This window comes from Pan paniscus, chromosome 7 (genome assembly GCF_029289425.2).
Source record: "Pan paniscus chromosome 7, NHGRI_mPanPan1-v2.0_pri, whole genome shotgun sequence".
NCBI lineage: Eukaryota > Metazoa > Chordata > Mammalia > Primates > Hominidae > Pan > Pan paniscus.
In genome coordinates, this window is record NC_073256.2 from 98,261,420 (window position 1) to 98,283,270 (window position 21,851).

General features: G+C 35.2%; 1 long non-coding RNA gene across 1 annotated transcript in view; it reads right to left on the reverse strand.

Annotated features, from left to right (window-relative positions):
• Positions 1 to 753: 753 nt before the first annotated feature.
• The window catches only part of LOC134730987 (uncharacterized), a 147,435-nt gene continuing 126,337 nt past the window's right edge, over positions 754 to 21,851 (reverse strand). The window contains exons 4-5 of the long non-coding RNA XR_010112982.1: positions 4,242 to 4,295; positions 754 to 1,563 (exon numbers count right to left, since the gene is read on the reverse strand). This is a non-coding gene — a long non-coding RNA (uncharacterized LOC134730987). The remainder of the gene's footprint in view (positions 1,564 to 4,241; positions 4,296 to 21,851) is intronic.

The window sequence follows — 21,851 nt, forward strand, 5'->3', positions numbered from 1 at the left end:
TGTGTTATTTCTTAAAATGACACTGAAATAAATCTGTAAAAGATGAACTTCTAACTTATTTCTATTGTCAATACATGGGTTTTAAAAAATACTTTATTGACACTGGAAATAATTATCCTGGGAAAGAAAGTGATAACCTTTAAAATGTCAAGCTATTTAAACTTTCGAACATTAAAAACATACCATTTGTGAGATTCTGCCAAGAATATTTAACTAATAAGAGTTCTACTATCATGTGCTGACAGTAGGCTAGTAGGCTGACAAGCTGTAAGCCAGAGCAGGATCAAGGCTGCTTAGAACCTTGTGGCAATTATCTGTGTAAGTCATATAATGGTCTCCTAAATGTCATGTTTGCAGGAAGAATGGGAGGAGATACCTTAATGAGATATGCGGTGCCAGTGTTAGAGGGCTTTAAATTATGAGTGCCATTAATAAGTGGTGGCAGATTAATAGGATATATCACCAAACCAGAATTAGAAAAATTTTAGCCATTTTTCAGTGGACTTTCAAAAATGCCTTTATCTTTAAATAACAAGAATCCTTGCCCAACATGTAAATTTCTCTGGTTGAATCATAGCTAAATTTCATTCTGCTTTTCTTTTTTTTCACTTTGGTAAGGAATTTGATATGTTGCACAAGTCAATGAACAGTTGAACTGAAATGAACACAGCCTGTCGCTTCAAGAATCCATCTCCATGGAAAATAATGAAGCCGGAATAAAAAAGGAAACAAAACATATTTCCTGTCTGCCAACTGTCAGGATGTTTATTTGTTTCTTTAAGCATAGCACTCAGATAATAGCAGGGAAAACAGATTTTCACTTATAATGTTGTTTAATAAAGAATTTGGGCCAACTGAGCATATTTTCCATTTACCTCTCAGGCAATTCCAAAATAAAATTCTTTCATAATGTTAAGGAAGTGAGAAAACCTTTTCTTCAATTGTCCTATTCTTATCAGAAGGCAAAATAAGCTAAAATATATTTGAAAAAGTCAACTAAATGAATATACTTGAAAGAAATAAAAGATACTAACATGCTTTTCTGCACTTATATTTTTAGGCCTATTATGGTTGATGTCAATGAAAGCAAAACCATGTTGTTTAACCTAAAATATCTTCTATCATTTGTTTTAACTGGCTTCAAACCTAGTAATTACTTAAATGGGAGAACAACATGATTTATGTAGGCATTCTTGTCATGTGAATGAAAAATCAGTACTAAAGTTCACCCATCCTCACATATTTCCATAACAAAAGCCACCAAAATGAACTACTCAAATCATCCCACTTGGAGCCCTCTATTCCTTCAGGAAATACTTTATGGTCTAAGGATCTAAGGGTACAAATTAGGAACTGGGAAACAAATGAGGTAACATATTGTAGGCAGTAGAGGTCATTTTCTTGTAAATTACAATCAGATTCATTGTACCAGGTACTCTGCCCTCGTTAGGATGCAGCTTTGAAGAAAGCCAGGACTTTTGTGGCCAGTTTGCACGTAGAATCAGCCCTCACGTCTGTGGGTTTTGCATCTGTGGATTCAACCAACCACAGATTGAAAATATTCTGGAAAAGAAAATGTTTTTGTACTGAAAATGTATAAACATTTTTTTCTTGTCATTATTTCCTAAACAATACAGTGTAACAACTATTTATGTAGAATTTACATTGTGTTTGATATCTTAAGTAACCTAGTGATGATTTAAAGTATTTGGGAAGATGTGCTTAAGTTCTACGCAAATATTATGGCATTTTATATGGGACTTGAGCATCCTTGAATTTGATATACAAGGATTTTGTCATCTGCAGAAGGTCCTGGAACCAATCCCCTGCTAATACCAAGGAATAATGTAAAGGTCCTTTATCCTGTTGAAATTTCTCTATCTGCAGAGATTTGGCTTTTGAACTGTATGCTCAAAATTATCTTTCTGCATGTCTTCAGAATATATCAAGCTCCATATAATGCTACTTTAAATCCCACTTCTTGCCCTTCTTAAATGTAAATTTTGTTGTTATAGCCACTCAACGTTTCCCTCCATTTCCTAACACAATACTACCTTTTCTTTTTTTCTCCATTGCTTTTCTACTCTATCAAGGCGTAACATTTGTCTGATTATTCTCTCTTGGTTTTCTAAGTTTTATCCTAATTATAACATTAAATTGCAAAGAAAATAATGTTTTCTACTCTATCTTAAAATATATGGCTAATACGCATTAATAATTAATGTAAATGTATTACTTCTCTAGACCGTTCTTAGGAATGTCTCAGAAGCTGTTTGTTTATGTCAACATGAATATCATCTGAGATTTCAGAAGAAAGAGAATACATAATTTATACCTTTAGTTTTGAGTTAAATTAGTATCATGTTCACACCCCGTAAACAATTAATTCTCTAAGGAGTAGGCTCTCTCATTGAAATGGTAGGTTAGAAATAAACCACATACAGGAATCTGTAAAATAATTCTGTTTGTTATTTTTATTATATCTAAATCTTCAAATAGTTTTCTTTTAATTACAAAAATTTGGTTATTCTAGAAAAATACTTTTTTTCCATCCAGTTAAATCAAAATAAAACTATAGAAGAAGTATGTAGTTTGTGATTCTATTCTCTTTAATCAGAATGATGCTACTGCTTTCTTTTTAAAAAGTCAAGCAGCCAGGCAAGAAAAACCAGAAACCACATTGTCAACTTTACTGTCTAATGTGAAGGACCTCAGGAATTAGGAATTACTCTAATTGTATCCAGAGGTTAGATATATCTCATCAAATACTCTACTGTGGCTGCTTCTGTGAAATGTATACATTTTAGGATCATTGCACTGCATCATATTGCATTATAGACTCATTTCTTGAGAAGCAAAATGCACATTAAGATATTAAAATACCTGAGAAGACCTCTAGTAAGGAAATCTTGCTCATAATTCTACACCTTATTTTGCCTCCATAAGTATGGAAAATATTGTGTGAGATAAATGTAAGAATTATGAGAGGATCTTGTCTAACGACACATGGACTGAATCAATAGCAGCCATTATTGAAAGTGTTACAGTAAAAGCATATATTAGGCAGGCTTAGTAGGTATTTTAAGAAGATTAATGATACATCTAATGAAAGAATACATCAGAAACCCAAAGAAGGTCAAGGATAAACTTCAGGTTAGACTTGTATGTTTAGTTACATGTTTAAAAAAGTGATCTCTCAATATTAATTTCCTTAAGGTCAGCTTAATTTCATCTGTTTCACGGAGTCATACTAATTTTCAAGTTTCAAGTTTCTATATTTTTGACAAAGTTAACGAAAGGGTAGTGAGATGCATCATTAGTACAGTAGTGTTCCCTTATCCATGGTTTCATTTTCCCTTGTTTCAGTTACCTGCAGTCAACCTTGGTTCAAAAATATTGCAGTCTTTTGAGAGAGAAGGAAAATGGAGAACACATTCACACAACTTTAATGCAGCATATTCTTATAATTTTTCTGTTGGTTATTGTTAATTTCTAACTGTGCCTAATTTATAAGTTAAACTTTATCATAGATATTTATGTATAGCAAAAAGCAGTATATATACAGTTCAGTACTATCCTGGTTTCAGGCATTCACTGGGAATCTTGGAATATATATCCCACAGATAAGGGAAAACTACCATAGCTGCCCTCAGAAGAGTACTTTTACCAGATTTACTCACAGGATTTTCTCATTCAAAGAGAAAATTTAAAAGCGTATGCAAAGATGCAGCTTAGCAAAAAAAAAAAAAAAAAAAAAAATGAAAAAGTAAAACCAAGATTGACTTAACAGTCAAATTATATTAAAAATGAATGTAGAGAAAATATAACTTTGAGTTTGCAAAGTTTAAATAATAATTTCCAAGTTTGTAAGTAGAAATTTGGAAAGTCTTTTGGCAAAGTCATTGCTGGGCCTCTTTTCTTGAAGATTTACATTTTCAATAACACATAGGATACAGAGAAAGTGGGAGGATGTCATTTATCAGAAAGACAGAGAGCAGATGTATGGTGTATAGCCAGAAAAATTAGCTGGAGACACATTAACATTAAATATCTTAAAAGGAAGTACTCAACAAGAGCCTCAGAATTCAGTGTTTTGTATCCTATTAAAGTAATATTTTGTACTTTGCAGCAATTTTATACTTGGATTTCCAAATCTTTACAGGCAGAAGATGATCATTATCTTTACTCTATCTGTGTGAAATTGACTATGGCTAATTTGGGAAGAACCTTTAAAGTAATACCTATATAAATTCAAGTTGGAATGAAGCCAAAAACTGCAGAATTCAGCCTTGGATCTGTAAGACAAAAATACATTTATTTTAAGTCAACTCATGCCTTTCTTTGATCATGATGAACAATCAAACACCATAGAAGAATAATCTTTCAGAGATAAGAAGGGACCTATTTTTATTCAAGGGATATTTTGTTTTCTCTATTCAGTTATGTTGAATTTTAAATATTCTAAAATTTTAAAGAAAATGCTATATGGCCATTCTTAAAAGAGATATATTTCATTATGATCAATATATTGTCCATGATTATTTTATATTGTATCAGTGCAGTCATCTGAATATAATCAATTTTCAACTGTCTTGTGAGCAATAAAACCCCAGATGTTTCTCATTTTCTATTTAATACTGCATTATATAGAGCCTCTGAATTAGTCTTTTAAGTGTCATATAAATTGTCTTTCCCTATATTGTTATAATTGAACCTCTAATGTCTAGAAAGTCCCATAAGTAGGGGATTTCTGAATATATAAGGGCATCAATAACAGTTATCAAACTAAGCCAGTTTGTCATTGTGGCTATAAATATGTGTGCCAGTCAATTTTTACTGGTCTGAATGTTGAAAGCAGAAGTTTAAGGAGATAGTTAGGAGATAATTAATCAAAAGATACAATTATCAAAATTCTTAATGGAAGCCACAATTGAATACTTCTTTTCACTCCTCAATCTGACTAAATTTTGAAGGATTGAAGGAAGGGCCTGAATGATGTCAGAGAAGATCAGAAGGTAGATAGTAAGAGATATTGGTTAGAGGGCCATCTTCCAGAAAGAGATAATAGTATATTGGTGAAAATGGCTGTGGAGATAGTAAAAAATAAGCAAATTCAGGAAATACTTGGAAAGGAAAGGTGACAATTCTGACACCCTGGTGATCTTTTACAAAAAAAAAAAAAAGAGAGAATACCTAATGATTATTGCTTAGTGAAATAAAACATGCATGAATTCCTCCCTCCTGACCAGATGTCCTCCCTTTTCTGACTGACTAAATAGAATCCTATTATTACCACCTTGATTTAGTTTTCTTCTCCTTCATGAAAAGCATGGATATTCTCTTGTTGAAAATTAGGCTAATTCTATTTTGATAATTAAATACCGCAAGGAGTGGATTGTTGGAAGAGGAAGTAAAGCTCAAAGTGGTAGGCAGAATTCCAACATAGCCCCCCAAGCTCTTTCCCCGTGATTTGTGTACCTTGAATAATCTCCTCCCATTGAGTGTGGAAGAACCTGGCCTAATTTAGTGATACCTTTTAAAAAGATAATTTAGAGGTCAGAGAAAAGAAGTCAGAGAGATTTGAAAAAAGAGACATTCTTCTGTTGGCCTCAAATAAACAATTTGCTGTGTTGAGAGAAAACCACAAATCTGCAACCTGAAGACAACCTCTATGAGCTGAATGCAGCTCCTAGCTAACAGTCAGCAAGAAAACAGGTACGTAAGTTTCAAGACCACAGGAACAGAACTCTGCCAACCTCCAGGTGAGCTATGGATGAGAATGCAGCCGGGCTCTCACCTGGATTTCAGCTGTTTGAAATCCTGAGCAGAGTGCCCAGATACGCCATACCTGGACTTCTGAATTTTTTTTTAAGCTATCAAGTTCATGGTAATTTCTTTCATGATAACAGAAAACTAAATAGATGGTAAGGGTGGGATGAAAAAAGAAGAAAGATGCAGAGTCGGTTGGAGAAATGTGGTGTCAAAAAGTCAAGGATTGCATTTGTATAGCATATATAAAAATAAAGTTTATGACCATAATAGCACAATTCTAAAAGTGGATATTATAAAACCTAGGGTAACCACCAAAAATTATTCCAATAACAAATATAATAAGCCTATAATGGAGACAAAAGAAAAACAAATTTAAAGCTCAATTAATTCAAAGTATTGCCTGTAAAATGAAAAAAATACACAAGAACAGACATAAAAAAAGATGAGTGCTAGCAAGATGGTAGATTTTAACAGAACATCAATTATTACATTAAATGTAAATGCTCTTACATCAATTAGAAACTAGAGATTTTTCAGAATGGTTAAAGACACAAAGCCTAACTATATGCTGTCTACAAGAAATTCAATGAAACACAAAGATATAAGTAGGTTAAAAAACAAAGAATAGAAAAAGATTTACCATGAAAACAATAATCAAAAGAAACCTAACATAGCTATATTAAGTACATTTCAGAAAAAGAAACATTACCAGAGATGAATAGGGGAATACATAATGATAAAGAAATCAATTATCCAAGAAGATATGACAATCTTAAATGTGTACACATGAAAACAAGAGACCTTTAAAATACATCCTAAAATTCATAGAAATAAAAGGAGAAATCAAAATATACTTGGAAAGTTTGGGCACGCATTTCTCAATAATTAATATAAAATATTGACTGAATATCAGTAAAGATACAGAACACTGAAGAAACGCCTCCAAGTTGACCTGTTCACAGAGGCATGCATGTGTAGGTTTTCTGTAATTCCTACTGAGCTGATATTTTTATCAGTAAAAAATTCTCAGTTTCTATATATGTTACATAGTCAACATTTTCTTCTATAAATACTTTGCATGCTGCATTTGTTCCTCATCCTTTTGCTTTCAACATATCTATGTCTTTATATTTATGATCTACATATATTGTAGGTATCATATAGTTTATTCTCTTAATGTTTTATAAATGTGTTTGCCTTAAACTTGAATTTTTATTCAATTATTATTTCATGCAAATATATATATTTTCATGGCTATTTTTACTATTTATCCCATCTATTTTTGTTCTCTTGTTCCTGTTTCCTCTTCTCATTTGGGGCAAACATTTTAGGCATTTTGCTTTAATTTACTTGTTACCTTATAATTGTGAAGAGTTTCTTTTTTGTGTTTTTAGTGACTGCACTAGAAATGAATATGTGCATCCTTAAATTAATGCAGTCGACCTGGTTTTATTGTGGCACTCGGTGTAAAATATGAGAAACTTATAAAAGCATATTTATATTTTTTCCCACACTATTTGTAATATACTTGTGGTCACACATTTTACTTCTACCTGTTATAGACTTCATAGCATACAATTATGTATTTATTTATTTTGCTTTGAGCAGATTCTTTTTTAAAAAATAAGAGAAAAAATTAATATTTACACATATATTTTCAATTCCTGGGGACTTCTTATTCCTTCCTAGAGATCTAGTTTTCCATTTGGTATTATATTCCTTCGGTGTGATTATGTTGATGCACTTTTGGTAGTGTAACTCTTTTGACAATCCTTTCAGCATTTATTTTATAATGTCTTCAGCATCATTTTTGAAGGATATTTTATTCTGATTACAATATTCTACCTGATAATTTAATTATTTTCAGCATTAAAAATTGTTTTTAAACATCATTTGACTTTGATGTCTTTTGTTTCTGAGAAGTTAAATGGCTTTGTATAATTTTTCTTCTGTGTGTAATGGGTTTTATTCTCCTGTTTTGTTTTGGTTTTTAGAAATGTACTTTATCATTGTTTTTTAGCAGGTTAGCCATGATGTGCTTCATGTGATTTTCCTTTTATTCATCTATTTAGATATGAATTGCTAGCATCAAGATGATTGCTAGCATCTTGGATCTGTAGGATAATGTTTTCAGCAAATATTGGAAAATTTTAAGCCATTATTCTTTCTAATACTTTTTTTCTACCCCGCTGTTTCTCTTTCTCTCTCTTCTTTCCTTCTGAGTCAAATTACATGTAAGTTATTGTGATTATTATTGTCCTACTTGTTTCTAAGGCTCTGCTCATTGTTTTCAATTTTTTTAATGTATTCATCAGATTGGGTATATTTTACTGTTATTTCTTGAAGTTTATTAGTACTTCCTTCTGTAATGTCCAATATATTGCTATTGAGCCTTTTTCCTAATTCAGGTAATATATTTTCAGATATATATATATATATATATATGATATTTATATACCACATACATTTCGAAAACGGTCTTGGTTAAGAAAAATTGAGTGATTAATGAAATAAATATATCATATATATGATATCATATATATATGTATACTTTAAGTGCTGGGATACATGTGCAGAATGTGCAGGTTTATTACATAGGTACACATATGCCATGGTGGTTTGCTGCACCCATCAACCTGTCATTTACATTAGGTATTTCTCTTAATGCTCTCCCTCCCTTTGCCCCCCACCCCCCAACAGGCCCCAGTGTGTGATAGTCCCTTCCCTGTGCCCATATGTTCTCATTGTTCAACTCCCACTTATGAGTGAGAACATGCAGTGTTTGGTTTTCTGTTCCTGTATTAGTTTGCTGAGAATGATGGTTTCCAGCTTCAACCATGTCCCTGCAAAGGACATGAACTCATTCTTTTTTATGGCTGCATAGTATTCCATGGTGTTTATGTGCAACATTTTCTTTACCCAATCTATCATTGATGGGCATTTGGGTTGGTTCCAAGTCTTTGCTATTGTGAATAGTGCTGCAGTGAACATACATGTGCATGTGTCTTTACAGTAGAATGATTTATAATCCTTTGGGTATATACCCAGTAATGGGATTGCTGGGTTAAATGATATTTCCGGTTCTAGATCTTGAGGAATCAACACATTGTCTTCCACAATGGTTGAACTAATTTACACTCCCACCAACACAGTAAAAGCCTTCCTATTTATCCACATCATCTCCAGCATCTGTTGTTTCCTGACTTTTTAATGATTGACATTTTAACTGGCATGAGATGGCATCTCATTGTGGCTTTGATTTGCATTTCTCTAATGGCCAGTGATGTTGAGCTTTTTTTCATATGTTTGTTGCCTGCATAAGTGTCTTCTTTTGAAAAGTACCTGTTCATATCCTTTGCCCACTTTTTTATGGGGTTGTTTTCTTTTCTTGTAAATTTGTTTAAGTTCCTTGTAGATTCTGGATATTAGCCCTTTGTCAGATGGATAGATTGCAAATATTTTCTCCCATTCTGTAGGTTGCCTGTTCACTCTGATGATAGTTTCTTTTGCTGTGCAGAAGCTCTTTAGTTTAATTAGATCCCATTTGTCAATTTTGGCTTTTGTTGCAACTGCTTTTGGTGTTTTAGACATGAAGTCCTTGCCCATGCCTAGGTCCTGAATAGTATTGCCTGGGTTTTCTTCTAGTGTTTTTATGGTTTTAGGTCTTACATTTAAGTCTTTAATCCATCTTGATTTAATTTTTGTATAAGATGTAATGAAGGGGTCCAGTTTCAGTTTTCTGCATATTGATAGCCAGTTTTCCCAACATCATTTATTAAATAGGGAATCCTTTCCCCATTGCTTGTTTTTGTCAGGTTTGTCAAAGACTAGATGGTTGTAGATTTGTGATGTTATTTCAGAGGCCTTTGTTCTGTTCCATTGGTCTATATATCTGTGTTGGTACCAGTACCATGCTGTTTTGGTTACTGTAGCCTTATAGTATTGTTTGAAGTCAGGTAGCATGATGCCTCCAGCTTTGTTCTTTTTGCTTAGGATTGTCTTGGCTATATGGGCTATTTTTTTGATTCGATATGAAATTTAAATTTGTTTTTTTCTAATTCTGTGAAGAAAGTCAATGGTAACTTGATGGGAATAGCATTGAATCTATAAATTACTTTGGGCAGTATGAACATTTTCACGATATTGATTCTTCTTATCCATGAGCATGGAATATTTTTCCATTTGTTTGTGTCCTTTCGTATTTCCTTGAGCAGTAGTTTGTAGTTCTCCTTGAAGAAGTATTTCACATCCCTTGTAAGTTGTATTCCTAGGAATTTTATTCTTTTTGTAGCAATTGTGAATGGGAGTTCAATCATGATTTGGCTCTCTGTTTGCCTCTTATTGGTGTATAGGAATGCTTGTGATTTTTGCACATCGATTCTGTATCCTGAGACTTTGCTAAATTTGCTTATCAGCTTGAGGAGTTTTTGGGCTGAGACAATGGGGTTTTCTAAAAATACAATCGTGTCATCTGCAAAAAGAGACAATTTGACTTCTTCTCTTCCTATTTGAATACGCTTTATTTATTTCTCTTGCCTGACTGGCCTGGCCAGAGCTTCCAATACTATGTTGAATAGGAGTGGTGAGAGAGGGTATCCTTGTCTTGTGCCAGTTTTCAAAGGGAATGCTTCCAGCTTTTGCCCATTCAATATGATATTGGCTGTGGATTTGTCATAAATAGCTCTTATTATTTCTAGATGTGTTTCATCAATGCCTTGTTGATTCAGAGTTTTTAGCATGAAAGGCTGTTGAATTTCATTGAAGGCATTTTCTGCAGCTACTGAGATAATCATGCGGATTTTGTTATTGGTTCTGTTTATGTGATGGGTTACGTTAATTGTTTTGTGTATGTTAAACCAGCCTTGCATTCCAGGGATGAAGCTGACTTGATTGTGATGGATAAGCTTTTTGATGTGCTGCTGAATTCAGTTTGCCAGTATCTTATTGTGGGTTTTTGCATCAATGTTCATCAGGGATATTGGCCTGAAATTTTCTTTTCTATTTTTTTTTTTTTTTGTGGTGTCTCTGCCAGGTTTTGGTATAAAGATGATGCTAGCTTCATAAAATGAATTAGGGAGGAGTCTCTCTTTTTCTATCGTTTGGAATAGTTTCAGAAGGATGGTACCAGCTCCTATTTGTACATCTGGTAGAATTCAGCTGTGAATCCTTCTGGTCCTGGGCTTTTTTTGGTTGGTAGGCTATTAACTAGTGCCTCGATTTCAGAACTTGTATTGGTCTATTCAGGGATTCGACTTCTTTCTGGTTTAGACTTGGGAGGCTGTATGCATCCAGGAATTCATCCATTTCTTCTAGATTTTCTAATGTATTTGCATAGAGATGTTTATAGTATTCTCTGATGGTGGTTTGTATTTCTGTGGGACCAGTGGTAATATCCTCTTTATGTTTTTATTGTGTCTATTTGATTCTTCTCTCTTTTCTTCTTTATTAGTTTAGCTAGTGGTCTATTTTTTTAATCTTTTCAAAAAACCAGCTCCTGGATTCATTGATTTTTTGAAGGTTTTTTCGTGTCTCTATCTCCTTCAGTTCTGCTCCATTATTTCTCATCTTCTGTTAGCTTTTGAATTTGTTTGCTCTTGCTTCTCTAGTTCTTTTAATTGTGATGTTAGGGTGTTGATTTTAGATCTTTCTGTCTTTCTCATGGGCATTTAGTGCTATAAATTTCTTTCCAAACTCTGCTTTACCTGTGTCCCATATATTCTGGTATGTTGTGTCTTTGTTCTCATTGGTTTCAAAGGACTTATTTATTTCTACCTTAATTTTGTTATTTACCCAGTAGTCATTCAGGAGCAGGTTGTTCAGTTTCCATATTGTTGTGCAGTTTTGATTGAATTTCTTAATCCTGAGTTCTAATTTCATTGCACTGTGATCTGAGAGACTGGTTGTTTTGATTTCTGTTCTTTTGCATTTGCTGAAGAGTGTTTTACTTCCAATTATGTGGTCAATTTTAGAATAAGTGCTAGTGGTGCTGAGAAGAATGTATATTCTGTTGACTTGGGGTGGACAGTTCTGTAGATGTCTATTAGGTCTGCTTGGTCCAGAGCTGAGTTCAAGTCCTGAATGTACATATTGATTTTCTGTCTCATTGATCTGTCTAATATTGACAGTGGGATGTTAAAGTCTCCCATTATTATTGGGTGGGAGTCTAAGTCTCTTTGTAGGTCTCTAAGAACTTGCTTTATAAATCTGAGTACTCCTGTATTGTGTGCATATATATTTAGGCTAGTTACCTGTTCTTGTCGCATTGATCCCTTTACCATTATGTAGTGCCCTTCGTTGTCTTTTCTGATCTTTGTTGGTTTAAAGTCTGTTTTATCAGTGACTTGGATTGTAACCCCTGCTTTTTTTTTGCTTTCCATTTGCTTGGTAAATATTCCTCCATCCCTTTATTTTGAGCCTATGTGTGTCTTTGCATTGAGATGGATCTCATGAATACAGCACACCGATGGGTCTTGACTCTTTATCCAATTTGCAAGTCTATGTCTTTTAATTGGGGCATTTAGCCCATTTACATTTCAGGTTAATAGTGTTATGTGTGAATTTGATCCTGTCAGTAAAATGCTAGCTGGTTATTTTGCCCATTAGTTGATGCAGTTTCTTCATAGTGTTGATGGTCTTTATATTTTGGTATGTTTTTGCAATTGCTGCTACCGGTTTTTCCATTCCATATTTAGTGCTTCCTTTTTTTTTTAGATGGAGTCTTGCTCTGTCACCAGGCTGTAGTCCTGTGGTATGATCTCAACTCACTGCAACCTCTGCCTCCTGGGTTCAAGTGATTCTCTTGCCTCAGCTTCCCGAGTACCTGGGACTACAGGCATGCACACCACACTCAACTAATTTTTGTATTTTCAGTAGAGATGAGGTTTCATCATGTTGGCCAGGATGGTCTTGATATTTTGACCTCGTGATGCACCTGACTTGACCTCCCAAAGTGCTGGGATTACAGGCATGAGCCACCATGCTTCCTTTGGGAGCTCTTGTAAGGCAGGTGTGGTGGTGACAAAATCCCTCAGCATTTGCTTCTCTGTAAAGGATTTTATTTCTCCTTCACTTACGAAGCTCAGTTTGGCTGGATATGAAATTCTGGGTTGAAAATTCTTTTCTTTAAGAATGTTGAATATTGGCCCTGACTCTCTTCTGACTTGTTGGGTTTCTGCCAAGAGATCACCTGTTAGTGTGATAGGCTTCCCTTTGTGGGTAACCCAACCTTTCTCTCTGGCTGCCCTTAACATTTTTTTCTTCATTTAAACCTTGGTGAATCTGATGATTATGTGTCTTGGTGTTGCTCTTCTTGAGGAGTAACTTTGTGGTGTTCTCTGTGTTTCCTGAATTTGAATGTTGGCCTATCTTCTAGGTTGGGGAAATTCTCCTGGATAATTTCCCCAAGTGTGTTTTAAAACTTGGTTCCATTTCCCCTGTCACTTTCAGGTACACCAATCAAACGTAGGTTTGGTCTTTTCACATAGTATCATATTTCTTGGAGGCTTTGTTCATTCCTTTTCATTCCTTTTTCTCCAATATTGTGTTCATGCTTTATTTCATTAAGTTGATCTTCAATCTCTGATATCCTTTCTTTTGCTTGATCGATTCAGCTATTGTTTCTAGTGTATGCTTCACAAAGTTCTTGTGCCGTGTTTTTCAGCTCCATCAGGTCATTGATATTCTTTTCTAAACTGGTTATTCTAGTTAGCAGTTCCTGCAACCTTTTATGAAGGTACTTAGCTTCCTTGAATTGGGTTAGAACATGCTCCTTTAGCTCAGAAGAGTTTGTCATTACCTACCTTTTGAAGCCTACTTCTGTCAACTTGTCAAACTCATTCTCTGTCCAGTTTTGTTCCATTGCTGGCTAGGAGTTGTGATCCTTTGGAGGAGAAAAGGCATTCTGGTTTTTGGAATTTTTAGCCTTTTTGTGCTGGTTTTTCCTCATCTTCATGATTTATCTACCTTTGGTCTTTGATGTTGGTGACCTTCAGATGAGGTTTTTGAGTGGGCGTCCTTTTTGTTGCTGGGTGATGTTGATGCTATTGCTTTCTGTTTCTTAGTTTTCCTTCTAACAGTCAGCTCCCTTCTCTGCAGGTCTGCTGGAGTTTGCTGGGGGTCCACTCCAGACCCTGTTTGCTTGGGTATCACCAGCAGAAGCTGCAGAACAGCAAAGATTGCTGCCTGCTCCTTCCTCTGGAAGCTTGGTCCCAGAGGGGCACTGGCCAGATGCCAGCAGGAGCTCTCCTGTATGAGGTGTCTGTCGACCCCTGCTGGGAGGTGTCTCTCAGTCAGGAGCCATGGGGGTCAGGGACCCACTTAAGGAGGCAATCTGTCCCTTACCATAGCTCGAGCACTGTGCTGGGAGATCCACTGCTCTCTTCAGAGCCGGCATGCAGGAAACTTTAAATCTGCTGAAGCTGCACCTACACCTGCCCCTTCCCCCAGGTGCTCTGTCCCCAGGAGATGGGAGTTTTATCTATAAGCCCCTGACTAGGGCTGCTGCCTTTCTTTCAGAGATGCCCTGCCCAAAGAGGAGAAATCTAGAGAGGCAATCTGGCTACAGTGGCTTTGCTGTGCTGCAGTGGGTTCCACAACCAGTTCAAACTTCCTGGCAGCTTTGTTTACACTGTGAGGGGAAAATCACCTACTGAAGCCTAAGTATTGGTGGATGCCCCTCTACCCACCAAGCTTGAGCATACCAGGTTGACTTCAGACTGCTGTGCTGGCAGTGAGAGTTTCAAGCCAGTGGATCTTAGCTTGTTGGGCTTCATGGGAGTGAGATCCGCTGAGCAATACCACTCGGCTCCCTGGTTTCAGCCCCCTTTCCGGAAGAGTGAACGGTTCTGTCTCGCTGGCTTTCTAGGTGCCACTAGGGTACAAACAAAACAAAACAAAACAAAACAAACTCCTTCAGTTAGCTCAGTGTCTGCCCAAATGGATGTCCAGTTTTGTGCTTGAAACCCAGGGCCGTGGTGGTGTAGGCACCAGAGGGAATCTCTGGTCTGTGGGTTGTGAAGACCATGGGAAAAGCATAGTATCTGGGCCAGATAGCACTGTGCCTCACAGCACAGTCCCTCATGGCTTCCCTTGACTAGGGAAGGGAGTTCCCTGACCCCCTGTGCTTCCTCACCCTGCTTCAGCTTGCCCTCTGCCATCCGTGGGCTGCACCCACTGTCTAACCAGTCCCAGTGAGATGAACCGGGTACCTCAGTTGGAAATGCAGAAGTCACCCACCTACTCCATTGGTCTCGCTGGAAACTGCAGACCGGAGTGGTTCCTATTCGGCCATCTTGCTCAAAACTCCAAGTCAAAGGTTTTCTAACCTTGTCTCGTTCTCCACTCCAGCTTGTCTTGTTCCTTTAAGTGCAGGAAGGGACTCTGGAATTTTCTTAACTGACCAAGAATGTCTCCTTCCAGAAGAAATGCAATTGTCTTTTTTTGTTGTTGTTGTTAGACAAGGTCTCACCCTGTTAGTTTGTCACCCAGAATTTAGTGCACACTTTTTAATTCTATAACTTTCATTTGGTTTTGTACATGGTTTATATTTCTGTGCTAAGATTCCCTACTTTACTACTTATGTCTATTTTTAAAACTTTACTAAAATATTTCTAATAGAGATTTTGAAGTTTATATCTGATTATTTCAACATCTTTGTCATCTTGGAATCTGTTTCTATTTACTGCTTTTTTGATTCATTGTGTGTAACATATTCTAGTTTCTTCTCATATCTAGTAATGTTGATTGAATGATGGACAATGAGGATTATATTAATTATTGTGTTTAATTATGTTCTCTTCCCATTATGTTTTCATAGACAATCATATTACTTGATGATCCTGCTAATGCTCTCATCCTTGACTTTATATTTCTGCTATTTTTTCTTAGGGAAGATCTGGCTCAGTTTTGGTTTTTAGTTGCAGTGTGTGTTCCATTCACCTAAAATGTTTCTGGAGACTTTATTTTATTTCTAGGGTGTCAAATGAATGCTATGCATGCTCATCAAGGTCTCTACCATCTGACTTGACTAAAACTGTAAAACCTCCCAACACTACACAACCTTCATCTTCTTTTGCGTCTCACAGAAGTTGATTTCTGCTAGGACTCATGAAGACTTCATTACACTTGTGCATATTTCTCTCAACCAAGAACTTGTAGAAAACCCCCACCCAGACTTCTGGTGCCTCCTTTCTGCTCAGCTGTTATTCTCTGCAGCATCCTACTTCACAAACCCCAGTCACCTTGTCAGTCCCAATCTCCAGTATTAGTCTAGCTCAGCAAAGCCATACACTCTGGTTGGCCTCCATTTCTCTGCACCAGTCTGAGAATGACTCTAGGCAGAAAGTTTAAACAAATATGGGGCTCTTTTTTATATTTTTCCCTCTCTCATGCATCGAAGTTCTGCACTATGTTTTCAATATCTGAAAATAGTTTTTTTACAGCTTTAGAAATTCATATTATAAAGGTGTATATTATATATACCTAATAGCAGGAAATCAAGCCACATTCCAGTTACTCCAACATGGTCAGAGGCTTCAGAAATTTCTAGGAATTCCAGGCTGGGAGCTGTGGCTCACGTCTGTAATCCCAGCAATTTTGGAGGCTGAGGTGGGCAGATTGCTTGAGGTCAGGATTTCGAGACCAACCTGACCAGGATGGTGAAACCCCGTCTCTACTAAAAATACAAAAAATTAGAGAGACACTTTGGCACATGCCTGTAGTCCCAGCTACTCGGGAGTTTAAGGCAGGAGAATCTCTTGAACTCAGGAGGCAGAGGTTGCAGTGAGCCAAGATTGCACCACTGCACTCCAGCCTGGGTGACAGAGTGAGACTCAGTCCGAAAAAACAAATAAAAATTCTAGGAATTCCCAAAGATGCCACAGGAAAGAGTGGATGTGAGTGAACTTGCAGAAAGTTCTATACCTATAAATTGTAATGTGTTTGACTCTGCCTACAATTATGTATTATGGTAGCCTCCTACAGATGTTGAATTATTGAAGTATTATAAAAGGCAAGGGAGATGATATATTTAATTTTAAAATTCATTTAGTTCTCTAAAAAACTTGTACCATTATTTTTTTTTAAAAAAAGACCTGCTCTTTAATAAGAGAAGGATTTTAACTACACCCACTGAAATGCTTGGAAATGAAATCTGATTAACAGAAAAGGCTAGTTTTCATAATAACACAAAAAACTAAGGATAGGTGTCTTTTCAGTAGTGAACAATCCTACTTATTATATCAGTGGTAAAACTGAAATGAAAAACTTCCAAATACAAGTTCTTCTTAGAAAACTATTTCATGCAATGTACTTATTATTCAAAGTTTGTTTCAAGATATTTCTAGTATTAATTGAATTCTGATTCCATTACAGAAACCAAACTAACAAATAGCCCATTTCAGTAATTAGATAACAGCTTGATGAATGCTTCCTCAGTTTAACAGTTTTCCAGAATAGACATGTACTATAGGTGAAAAAAATTAAATGTGCATGGTTAAGACCATTTTACTGATTTTTGTTTGCTTTTAAAATTTAATTAGTCCATCATAAATGTTCTTCTATATGCCAAGCCTACTGACAAAAAATCAGTTAGCTGTCAAGTACAGTTCATGTTACTGAAGCAATGTGAATTATTATTTTTGTATATGAGGAAAAAGTAACACAAATGGGAAAGGGCTGTCAGGCATAATTCAATTCATTATTGTTTAATGCAATATACAGAGATAGAAATCTTATAAAATATTAATCCCACTAAAAATAGAAGCACAGTTGTGAACATTTCTCTTAGTTCCTGACAGCACCAGGGGAGCCAACATAAAACTGTGTGATTGCCATGAAATTCTGGGTTATCCAATTTTCACCGTGTCTCAGGAAGGATTTAAGAATGGTCATATATTTGTGGGCAGTGATGTCAGATGTTTCTTTTTTCTTATAATGCAAACAATATAATTAGTATGTGGTGTTTGAAAAGATCACATATTTGAAATCTTTAAGATATCATAAATCAATTACAAGATAAATTTCATAATCAGTCTTAAAGAATATCTGCTTTTTATGAGTTTGTTCTGATCTGGTCAACAAAGTAGTTGTTAATTCCATAATTTAATATTTTTCCCAAATAATTTCCCAAGTAAGGCAATGGATCTCCACTCTTACCAAGCAAAAGGTGAGCAGTACTAATAAAGCTATGAACTGAATAGTCTTCCACTCTTCTAATGCATTCTTAATCCTGAAGAACAAATCTATTTAAAGCACAATTTTACTTATTTTCCTACCTAACATCTGTCAATGGCTTCTGCATTTTTAAAAAAAATAATTACAAAGAATAGTATCATGACATGTGAATAAGATTTAACGTGACTTGACCCTTGTCTGTTTCTCCAGGTTCACCCAAAACATCTCACTTTTCAACTGGATTTTGTGAATTTTTTTTTTTTTTTTTGAGATGGAGTCTTGCTCTCTTGCCCATGCTGGAGTACAATGGTGTGATCTCGGCTCACTGCAACCTCAGCCTCCCAGGTTCAAGCAATTCTCCTGACTCAGCCTCCCGAGTAGCTGGGATTACAGACACCCGCCACCACGCTCAGTTAATTTTTACATGTTTAGTAGAGACAAGCTTTCGCCATGTTGGCCGGGATGGTCTCAAACTCTTGACTGCAGGTGATCCATCGGCCTTGGCCTCCCAAAGTGCTGGAATTACAGCTGTGAGCCACCATGCCCAGCCCATTTTGTGAATTTTCATTACAAAATTTTTTCACATTATACTCCTCTGTCCTCAGAGTCTGTGAACACTCCTCACCACCTGTCCACCACACCCACAAACTGTTTGGTTCTATTATGACTTGCTTACTCATTTTCATTCTCTAAACTTCAAAATTTCAAACCATCATTTACTTTCAGGGGTCGAAGGAATTGTCTAAACTCCTTCTGCTCTCCATGATAAAATAAATAACCTATTATTTTTTTCTTCCTCTCTGAATTTTTTTCAGAACTCTTATTTTAAAATCAAATATATAGCATAATTATTTGATTAACATACATCCCTCTCATTATAGTGGAAGCTCCATAGGGCCAAGAACTATGATTGTTTTGATTGATCTCTTTATAGAATGTATGGCAAGTAATAAGTGCTAATATTAGTTGGATAAATAAGTGAAAGTATTATACTAATTCATGAGCCACAGATTGGCAGTGACATAAAAGGGAATGTTTTTTGGCTAGCTATATCATCAGTAGAGTAAACACAAATATTTTCATCTGACCGTAAGGCAACCGATATCACACATATGGAGAATAGACATACTAATTTGCAAATCATTTGGTCTTGGTATTATTCAGTTTATGAGTTCTTCACACATTTTTAGTTGTTTAATTCATGTAGAGCTATCTACTCAATAAGGATTGACTACCTTATCTGCAATAATGGGTGCCCTGCTATGTCTTTCTTCCACATATTTTGTGGCTCCTACTCCTGTTTTTAGTACCATGTAGACATGTAATGAATAGTTGACTTATCACATTGAAACAGATTTCACATCCATGTATTTCAATATAAAAAATGGTAAATACAACTGAGGAAAGTTATAAAAATATACAAGCTGATTATCTGTGTCCTCATAGACAGAAAAATAGTTTATACTTTAAAATTGGACTTTAAATCTGTTGCTTTGGCACTTTGCAGACACATATATAAATAGTGCCTTGAACATCCCCTTTGCAGTGACTCTTCTGAAGGTGGTGAGGGAGAGGAGAAGATGGGCAAGGAGCATCATTTTCAGGCTACTACTTAATAATTTCTGATTTGATTTGTGGTTATTTGTTGGGGAGAAGTAATTCATGACAATCAGCAACCGGGCTTCAGAGGAATGTATGGAGGTCTGTTTTGAAGGAGTGTGTGATGAGGAAATGGTAGGCATATGATGATAAGTAAAATTGAGTCTCTGCCTAAGGAAACAATTTTAATGTTGAACTATACATTTTGTGCTGGCACAGATGCCTAAGAAGAACATAGAAACTAAAACTAAAATCGTATTACATGTACAGAAAATCAGAGAATTAAATTAATTTTAATTAAACCATTTCCATTTTTTTCTTTATTCTATAATCTATCAGATCGGTTTCCATATGGGTTTAGAAATTATAACAACTGCAATAATTAAATATTCTACATTTTACATAATAAGAATCCTTAAAATTTCATGATATTCAAAGTGGCATTTCTATCAGAGTAATTTTCTCTCAAAAAGCAGAAAGATTATTGTGAGGAACATTTCGCTTGGTTGAAAATGAGAAAATTAAAAGTGCAGTTATCTTTCCTTACTTTCAAATTAAACTACCATAGGTATAAAATTGTCAATTAGACAAATAACTATAGGTTACGAATTACATTTTGGAGCCCACAAAGTACCTAGTGTCATTAAATTGGATTCAATTTATTGCCATAAGTTAAACAGTAGGTTTTTTCTTTTGTCAGACAAGATTATTTTCTTTACCCAAACATACTTAGAACAAAATATTTATTTTTCCAATTCTACGTTTATGTCTTATATAGTAACTAATTTTTTACTGTCATATAGTACCAGGATAATAAAATATGTGAAGTGGGAAATGTTTGTCTGTGTCTTCAATTCTCTATCTCAAATCCCCTCATGGTATCTGGGCTTGAATTTTAATCATTCAGTTCTCAAACAGTTTCTTCTCTCTCTCCTCACAACAAACTTACTCCAAGAGAACAATTTTCTCTCAGTCATGTATTCTTTAATATATGTTTTCTTCTTTTTCCTGTCTCTCTCTCTCTCTCTCTCTGTCTTTCCTAGAAAGTAATTTACATGCAATATCTCAACTGTTTTTTGTTGGTTGAATATAAACCTAGTGGGCCAACAGTTCTTTAAAATTAAGCTGCTCTGTGAGCAACTTACTCTTAGTTAAAACTTTTAAAACTGTCTCTCAGCAAGCTTTACCCCAAAGTGTCTGGAAATACCCAGATGTGTAGGCACATTTTCCTGGGTTCTCAGTACCAAGTGCTATGGTGGTATGTGGGTGTGTGTGTCTGTGTGTGTGCATGTGTATGCAAATCTTTGTATACTCATGTGAATTAGACTTAGACTAGCAGCTTTCAGCCCAAGCTCTCTCTCCTTTTTGACACATGTATAACCCGACATTTTCTTGCACACTGTCTTTTTTCATAATAAGAAATTTACACTTGAGGAAATACACAATGAGCTCATTCTTGCATTTTTAAATTTCCAGTCAATGATGGGCCCTTCAGTTTTTAAAAGAAGGAAACGCTTCTTTCTGTTTTCCCCTTTCTGGGCATTAATTAAAGTGAAATTTATCATACAAATGCGTGACTATTTGTACAATAAGAAAAATTGTGTTGAAAATACCACATTATTTGAGATAAGATATTAACACTTATTAAATATTAAGTTCATATTAAATATGAGGTTCTGTGAGGTGAATTTTTAGTCTTTGTTCTTTAATTTGGTTTCATTGTTTGCATAATGTTTCATGTTCTTTTCTCTCTTAAAAGAAATTACCTTGCATCTAAGTCTTTAACTGCAAAAAACGTATCTATTTTCTACGTTTGTGTATCCATTAGAAATATGTGCAATCTTACTTCAGACCTGGAAAGATATAGACTGTTAACTTTTCAAATGTTTGACTTAACTTGGCGTCTCCTATAGCAGCTAGCACAAAATCTCCTTTCAATAAATATTTAAGAATCAAAGTATTGAAAGATGAAGCTTTTATAGGTGTGAAATATAGTGTTCATCTAGTAAATGAAACATATGTGAGCTAAGTGATAATAAACCAAAATTTATGACCATTTAGCTCTGAAATGTGATTTTACACTTAAATTAGTTAATTCAAAAGCCTGTAACAAGTGGCATTGATCACCCACTAAAGGATTAGCATGTGGTATTCAAAAAGGAATAAGACCTGAACTATGACCTAATGGATCTTCAACCTAATAACAGAAAAAAGTTAATAAATTACTATTATAAAATTATATGCCACATAAAATCTAGAATAATGTAATATGGGTATTCAGGGGTGATAACAGAATACCTTAAGTTGGC